We start from the raw sequence: 8808 nt of genomic DNA, 5'->3' as shown, positions 1-8808 counted from the left end.
TGTGTGTGTGTGTGTGTGTGTGTGTGTGTGTGTGTGTGTGTGTGTGTGTGTGTGTGTGTTCCTGAGATCCAGCACACCTACTGTTGAAACCCACCCTTTAGAAGTACAATTAAAGTACAAGGCAGTGGCGTGTAGAGTATCCACGGGGTCAGGCACGTGTCGTCACCCCCTGCGCCAATTCCAGAAACCCTAGACCCCCTCCAGCCCTGACACCCTCGTCTGCTCGCTGTGCGTTTGGGTTTGCCTGGTCCAGTGTAACTGGAGGGCCAAAGGACGGAAAAGTCACTCGGGCCGAGTAGCGGAGTTGGAGGGGACAGGGCTCTAAAGCGGATAGGATGGTAGTACGGGGGCCTCGCCAAGTTTGGGAAGTGTCTGTGATCGGTGAGTTCCACCGAAGCCCTCACATGCTAACGCGGAGATGGGCCGGGTTTAACAGGGTCCGCATATAGGTCACCCAGGATAGACAGGGGCAGGACGCGTGGCGGGAGGTCCTTGGAGGGAGGGGTAGATTGAAGAATGGGAGACGGAGCCCGTGTTGAGATGTGTAATTTACCAGAAGGGCTCAGGCCTGCACGTCGGTTCCCTCGAGGTGAAAATTCAAGGGAGGAGTGTTAGCTGCTGAGGATGGCAAGTATGACTGTGGATTTCTAGAACAGTGATCCTACTTCGCAGTTTTCACCTTTAGTCGTCTGCAGTTCATACATAGCATGCCCGTTCTGCAGATGAAGAACCAAGATTGTAGAGGTTAAGGGTTTGTTAGTTTCCAGGGCTGGAGTAGAGGAGAGTAATTGATGACACAGAAGGAAACAATTAGTTGCAGCTGGCAATGCTGCAGAAAGGGACTCCACTCTTAAAGTTAAGTTTCTATTGTTAAGATAGATCAAGGGCCTTTTGGGGGGTTGCTTGTTTTGAATATGGAACAGTTCAAATACATGAAACGTAGGATAGTGTTGTCTACCTCCATATCCCCATTACCCAGCATCTTCAGTTAACTCCCCTGGACAGTTTTATTTCCTTCTGTATCCGGAGCCCTGGCATGGTTGCCCATTGGACTGCTAATGGCAAGGTCAGCAGTTTGAACCATCAGCCCCTCGGAGGGAGAGAGAGGAGGCTGTCTGCTCCAATAAAAATTAACAACCCTAGAAGCCCTCTATAGATAGGATTGATATGAGTCAGAACTGACTTGATGGTAGTGGTCTTTTGGGTTTAAAAGAAACTTATTTGAAAATAAATCGAAGGCATTTTAACAATGGTGTGGCTGAGTCATCTGACCTCTAACTTCACAAGCAAGAGTGAGAATCACCATCAATGATCTCCAGGCTGATGTCAATGAAAGCAAGGTCAGACTATGCCCCGTCTCCGCTTTCTACCGATTCTGCCCCAGTGTCTTTCCCTTCTCCCCCCCAGCACTCTGTTCTTTTGTATTTGTAGATTCCATGGAATAGGATGTGGTCCTCCTTGTGTGTTTGTTTTTGAGTGGGATGGGTGGTCTTGACATCTCTCTTCTACTGACAATGTTTTGGGATAGATTGCTGAATCTTAATAGGTGATTTTTTTCAGCTGACAGAAATGCAATTCGTCATCTTTCACTTAGGGTAGTTAATAATGGGAGCTAGAGAGGACTCTTCCACTGAAGGAGTATGTGTAATGAATACTCGGAGCTGCTGGGCATCCTGGTCCCACGCCTCAGAGGAGAGGCGGGACTCTTGGGCCCAGTGGGAGAGAGCAGTACCCTCAGTTCATTGTGACAAGAAGATGCCATTAAAGTAAGAAAAAACCCTCAGACAGACTGTGCTCCTGTGAGACTTGGACTTGAAGTCCCGTCTCAAGTTCTCCTCCCATGACCCAGCTGGACGTGGATGAGGGCTATTGGCCTGAAAAGCAGGGCAGTAAGATGGCCTGTCCCAGCCAGGCCGGAGAGACAGTGAAGGATTTCAAGAACTCTTCCAGTTGAGTACCCTGCTTTCTGATGGGGTTCCACTTTTCAGCTTAGCTGTGGAAGCCTTGAACTGCTCCTATGGGAAGGCCCTGACTCTCTAGTGGCAGTGTGCTGTAATGTACCATTTCTTAGTAACATAAAAATGAAATCAACCCATTACTTTTGAATAGATTTTGACTCATAGTGTGTGTGACCCTCTCATACAGAGTAGATTTGCTCCATAGAATTTTCTAGGACATAAATCTTTATAGGAATAGGGAACCTCATCTTGTTCCCACAGAACAGCTGATGGGTTTGAACTCTGGACCTCTCCATTAGCAGCCAGGTGCTTAATCCATGGATCTACCCGGATTCCTTAGTAAGTGGCATTAAACAAAGAAAAGCCTAACACATTGCTTTTGAGTTGATTCTGAGTGATAGTCACTCTATAGAGCAGCAGTTCTCAACATGTGTGTCACGACCCCTTTGGGGGTCCAGTGATCCTTTCACAGGGGTCACCTGGCAGCAGGGGTCCTCAAACTTTTAAAAAAGGGGGCCAGTTCACTGTCCCTCAGACCCATTGGAGGGCCGGACTATAGTTTAAAAAAACAAACTATGAACAGATTCCTATGCACACTGCACATATCTTATTTTGAAGTAAAAAACAAAATGGGGCAAAAACACTTGGTGGGCCGGATAAATGTCCTCGTCGGGCCGCAGTTTGAGGACCCCTGCCTAACACCATCAGAAAACACATTTCCATGGTCTTAGGAACCGAGACACCCTCCTCTGTCTCCAGGCGGGTCTGCCCACATGCAGATACGCCCACCTAGGAGTACCTGGCATGAAGACTGTTACCCATGCTACACCATGCTTCCAGACAAAATTTCATTTATTTGTAATTAGAAATAAATATTTCGCAATATATGATTACATATTGTTTTTGTGATTCATCACTATGCTTTAATTATGTTTAATTTGTAGCAATGAAAATACATCCTGCATATCAGATATTTACATGATGATTCATAACAGTACCAAAATTGCAGATATGAAGTAGCAACGAATATGATTTTATGGTTGGGGGTCACCACAACCTGAGGAACCGTATGACAGAGTCACGGCAGCCCGAGGAAGGTGGAGAACCACTGCTCTAGAGGGTCTTTGAGGAGCCACAGCCTCCTTTTTCTCTCCTGGGGCGGTTGGCAGTTTTGAACCGCTGCTGCCCTTAAAGCAGTTAGCAGCTGCGCATGTAATCACTGTGCCACCAGGGCCGTACTGCACACTGAGGACTCCTGCTTTTAGGTTTGTGCCCCCACTTCTTCGTGGAGCCCTAGTGTTTGTCAGGAGCTTGTAAGTTACCCTCAGGTTACTCTCCCTAGAAAAATAACGCCCAGCGAGTAGGATTGGGAACAGCTTTACAAATAGGCCTTTTGATGAGGCAGTTTGGTTAACACTGTCAGTGTTTTCTCTACTTTTCATCCTGGCGAAGGTCGTGCTCCAGCCTGACGGTGAAAGGCTTCCGTAGTTGTGTCTTTTGTCTGTTGTAAGTTTCCTCTTTTGATTCAGGATTGGTTCAGTTCCGGATCTTGACAATTCCTCTAGAAACCCTTCACCTTTCGAATACTTTCAAAGCCTTCTGTCAGGGTTAGATTTGGCTATGAATCATCGGGGCTTGAAAAGTAATCATTTAAACAAGTTATTCACTTGTTTCTCACGCCACAGAAGTCCAGAGGTAGTCGGTTCAGGGCTGGCCTGGTAGGGAGCCAGCCTCTCTTCAGCGCCCGTCTCCGTTACGCTATCCCCTGCTTTCTGGGTCCAGGATGGTTGTTGGACTACTAGCTCCAACAGTCTAACGGGAGCACCGGAGAAAGGGGCGAAAAAGTGGTGGTCCACTCTCTTCTTAAGAGGTGCTGTGTGACAGTTCATCATTAACCAGAACTTACTTACATGGCCATGATTCTGCCGGAGAAGTTGGGAAGGGCATCTTTTGGCGAGGACAGGGATGCACAAGCCACCCTACCAAGTTCTGAGGCTAAAATAGGAAAGGGCTGGAGAGGAGAGGTAGGCAGTTCGCATTCTCTGCCATACTTCAGAACTAACTGACGACTGAGCTTCACCTGCTCCTCACTCACGCACTGTCTTGTTAACAGATGTTTCGCATGCATGTCAGTAGGAAACTATCCTCCTAGGTTGCTCCTTGATGATGTACACCTGGCATTAACACACTTGAGGTGTGTGATGAGAATCACAGCCCTGGTGCCGCAGTGGTTGCACATTGGGCTGTGATCCACAAAATCAGTTGTTCGAAACCACCAGCCACTCTCTCTGGGAGAAAGGACTTTCTACTCCAGTAAGGTTACAGTCTTGTAAACTCAAAGGGCCTGTTTTGTCCTATAGGGGGCACCGTGTTATCAGTATTGATTTGATGACTGGTATTGGCTTAGTGTGGTGTAAGGTGTGTCAGTAGTTTGGCAGTTAGGAAATGATGTAATTTGGCAGCTGTGTAATGATATAATCATCTTCCATTTTGTGATCCGATGTGGCTATCCTCCATTTTTGCATCACACCGGTTTTCACTTACGACTCGGTCATCAACACGTACCCATGTCGATGTGTGAGGAGTGTATGTATGCAGTTCCCAAAATGCTGGATTTGAGTCCTACTTCTGTCACCTGCCTTAGGGGACCCCCAGGCATCTTATTCAACTTTTCTGAGCTTTAGTTTATCTATTTGTAAAATGGGGCTTTGCTCTTTATATGCTTGTTAGAAAAATAGATGTAAATGTCTCATATATCTAGTAATATGTTGAGTTAGTTAATTGTGCCAGCCTGGCTGATAATCACATGTGGGGCTAATTGAAAGGCGGAGGGATAAATGGGTGGTGAACCTCACCTTTCTAGTTCTAGTCTCTTGTTTTGTGATGGTTGCACCGGGTGCAGCTGCCTTAGCAGCTCCCTGCTTCAGCTTGCAAGATTGACTTCCTACAAAACATCCCCAAGGAGAAGCTACCTGGACCTATCCCAATGTAGCCCAGGGTGCTGGAGCAGCCGTGTGGAGACCTCTGCTAGTCCTGAGATGCTTATTCGTTTACTGACTCAGCTTTCCTCCTGCAGTCGGCGTCATTGCCTCTGTTTTGTGAGGTGGAGGACTTTGTGGACTGGTGTTGGGTTAATGGGTTAATGCTGGACTTGTGGGCTTGGGCAGCATTGGGTTGGGATGTTTTCGTGATGCACATTTTCTTTACATAAAACTCTCTCTTATCCATGAGTTGCTGTGGATTTGTTTCTCCAAAGTAGCCAGACTAATACATATGTACACAATCAATGTTAGTTCTTATTTGGTATTAGAAAGATAGGAATCGAAAGTGGGGAAGAGGGAGGCTGGATATTATGCTTACAACCCTAACGTAGTAAGTTTGAGATGCCAGGGGGATGCTCAGGTGCTGCTAGGTGGTAGGCCACCAGATAAATGGATCGGAACCCACAAGGCAGTTCTTGAACTGGGCATTTCGGGACTGCCAGAATGTTCCTTAGAAGCGAAGTTGGAGTGACTTCATCTCGTGTACTTGGACATGATAACCAGAGACCAGGTCCCTGGCAAAGGATCCATGATTGGTAGAGGGTGAGTGCACATGAGGAAGACAAGAGTCTTAAGGACATGGATTGACACAGTGGCTGTAACTTTGGGCTGAAACATAAGAAATGTGAAGATGGAACAGGACCGGGCAGTGTCTTGTTCTGTTGTACCTGGGCCTCTGTGAGTTGCAATTGATTCGAGGGCCCCTGACAACAACAACACACAACAGCAGCAGCAGCAGCATATAGGGATGGGATAGATAGAATTCACGGATCTAGAAGTCTTGGGGATGTACGAGATTATACACTGAAAGTGTGCTAAGTGAGAAGACCAGCCATTTAGTAGGTCTCCCCAGGCATTGTCCCTGGGAAAGATTTCTCTGAGTAGAATAATTAATTTGTAATTTTGTGGTGACTTCTCTGTATCTCTTACTATACTATACATTCCGTTGCCCTCCATTTTACTCTTGGAACGTAGCCCAGTGCTGGCAGCACAGTGGGCCCTCAAGGACATATTTGTTGCCTGCATTGACAGACTCGTGTGCAGCATCGTGGGGGCTTGCCAGCCTGGCTTCTCTGCCTGACACTGTTCTTTGGTGTGTGTGCACATGGAATTCTCTTTATCACTCAGTGAGCTTTGTGAAAGTACTTTAACCCATCTTCTCCAATTTATTTAAAAGGTACTTTTCTTAAAATAATACTGGCCTATTGCGAGAGAGGTTAAAAGTAATCCCTGAAGGAGCATTCTAAGTCATCAGTGCCTCCCTGGTTTATCCTCCCACTCATTAGTCAGGTCCCCAAAGGTGACTGCTATGAACTCTATTTTTAATTTGTATTTCATTAATTGGGATTTAATATATGCCGTATATACTCACGTATGAGCTGACCCAAATATCAGCCACGGCACCTAATTTTACCACAAAGACTGCATAAAAAATGTGCTGAAAAACTCGGCTTATATGCAAATATATATGGTATATCATTTCCATACTTTAATCATATCAAGTAATATTGTACAATTGCTACCACATTCAGCTTGCAAATAAACTTTTTCTACATGGACTCCTTGACATCGTTTCCCTTTACCCCACCACCACTGTACCCCCTCACCCTGAGCCCCTGATTCTACTTGTCCCTATAGGTTATGAGCTCTTTTAAGGCGTTTCCCCCAGCCCATTACTTAACCTCTTTGTGCATTTATAAATCACGTGACCAACAGTGTTGACCGAGTGTAGACAGTACTTTCTGACTTGCTGGGATGGAAGGGGAGGGCTCGCTCAGCCCTTCTAGTTCAGGTACGGGAGGACCCTTGGGTAGTTAAGTGTTCAGTGCTGGTGTTCTTCGGACGACATAAACATTGCTCCTTGCTGAGGGCAGTAGTTTTCTTTCTTTCAGTTTGCTTGGCGTCCCAGGAGCATGTTTCTCATTTGTATCAACTGCGGTGGGGTTTGAGGCATGGAGGCAGATGTCACTGTAGCCCCTGCTGTTGCTGGGAAGGATCAGGCTGGTTCCGAGTTGGGCTGTCAGCTGCAGGGTCAGCAGCTCGAACTAAGCCACCAGCTACTCCTCAAGAGATAGACAAAGGCTTTCTACTCCCCTCCCGTGAAGAAGAGCTACGAAAGAAGAGGAAGAATTACAGTCTCTGAAACCCACGGGGCAGTTCTGCCCTGTCCTGTCCGGTCACTGTGAGTCGGCCTCAACTCACTGGCTGCGATTGTGGTTTTTGGTTTTGCTCTTAAGCCCCTGACCCACAAGCTTCCGGAAGCCTCTGTGAAGTTGTAGGCAAGGTGAACTTTCTCCCAGCGGGAGTTGACAGCACGCCCTCCTGCTCTGCTCTTTCCTGGTTTTCTCCTGTTTTGGAACGCCTGCAGTTCCTGTGGAGGGAGCCCTGCTGCAGCTGCTAACAAAAGGCTGGCGGTTTGAATCCCCAGAGGCTCCGCCGGAGAAAAGGGTGGCAGTCAGCGTCCATAAAGATTGTGGCTTTGTTAATCCAGCTGGGCAGGAGATGGACTCGATTCCGGGCAGTGGGTTTCGGTGTCTATTAGCCATTCCTCCGTCTTTCAATCCCACGCGGATGTTCTTTGTAGGTTCCTCTCTCCTTATTTTCACAACTGGAGTGAGTATTCACCCAACTGTGCTGAATATAGCCATTGTAACCTTTCAGAAAATGTTCCGTTACGTGACGGACCACGAGCACCTGTGGCATTTCGCTTGCCCTTTGCCGGGTAACCACTGCCCACTGTCTTTTGGCTCTGGTGTCAGCCACGAGGCTGCTGCTTAAAGCCTCGGGAGTGAAAATGAACCGTCTCTCTCTTTAGAAAGAAAGATGGGGGTTCCGGGAATATAGCTGAAGCTCGATGAATGTTCAGCCTAAATTGGGACAGAGTATATATACTGGGATGCAGTTTTTGATATCTGAGGGTACTTGTTAGACTCGGAGCCCTGATGGTGTAATGGTTACTTGTTGGGCTTTGATCCCAAGGTCAGCAGTTCACAGCCTGTTTGTGGGGGAAAGACAGGGTTTTCCACTCCCGTAAAGAGTTAGTCTCAGAAACTTACAGTTCTTTCCTGCCCTGTAGGGTTGCTGTGAGTCCGCATCGACTCTGGCAGTGAGTTGGCTTGACTTTATTAGACTAGGGAGAAAGATGAGGCTTTCCGCTCTGGTGGGGAGTTACAGTTTTAGAACCCTACCTGTCTTATAGGGTTTTTTTTTTAGAGTTAGACTAAATTCGGTTTTCCTGGAGTTTCAGATCCACAAATTGTTGACTTCCCAGGCGAGGCACACTGAGCCAGAGACCGGGAAGCTTTGCATCTAAAAGAGAGGTACTTTCCTGTGAGATTGGGTGTTTTACAGAATCAATACATGAGGTATTTTGTTTGTTTCTCAGAGTGCTGTCTTCGCCGGTGATGGAAAGCTGACTTGGGGAAAGATGGGTCTAGAACGTTGGTGCCGAGCCAGACAGCAAAACCAGGCAGAGTTGAAGGGCGGTTAAGTCCCAGATCAGTGATTGGGGAAGGTGAGGAGTGCCGTGGGAGATATGTCGCTTGGTGAGAAGTGTGGTTGGAGCTGGTGTGGGCCGGATGGGACAGGCAGGCGCAGAGATGGGGGTGAGCCTGCTGGATGTTGAGAAGGCAGTTCACCCTACTTTTTTTTTTTTTTAAGATTAAAAATGTAGTAGCTTATTTTTTTTAAAATCGTTTTCTTAGGGGGTCATACAACTGTTAACACAATCCATACATACATCAATTGTGTAAAGCACATTTGTACATCCATTGCCCTCAGCATTCTCAAAACATTTGCTCTCCACTTAA

The 8808-nt window shown here is 47.0% G+C and overlaps 1 protein-coding gene across 2 annotated transcripts in view; it reads left to right on the top strand.

The window, feature by feature from the left end:
* The window catches only part of DYM (dymeclin), a 315716-nt gene that overhangs the window by 604 nt on the left and 306304 nt on the right, over positions 1-8808 (top strand). The window lies entirely within an intron of this gene.

The sequence above is a fragment of the Echinops telfairi genome, unplaced genomic scaffold (genome assembly GCF_000313985.2).
Source record: "Echinops telfairi isolate 266 unplaced genomic scaffold, ASM31398v2 ScPeMD7_7400;HRSCAF=8409, whole genome shotgun sequence".
Taxonomy (NCBI): domain Eukaryota; kingdom Metazoa; phylum Chordata; class Mammalia; order Afrosoricida; family Tenrecidae; genus Echinops; species Echinops telfairi.
The sequence above is the reverse complement of the archived record's forward strand: the minus strand, read 5'-3'. Positions and strand labels throughout refer to the sequence as shown.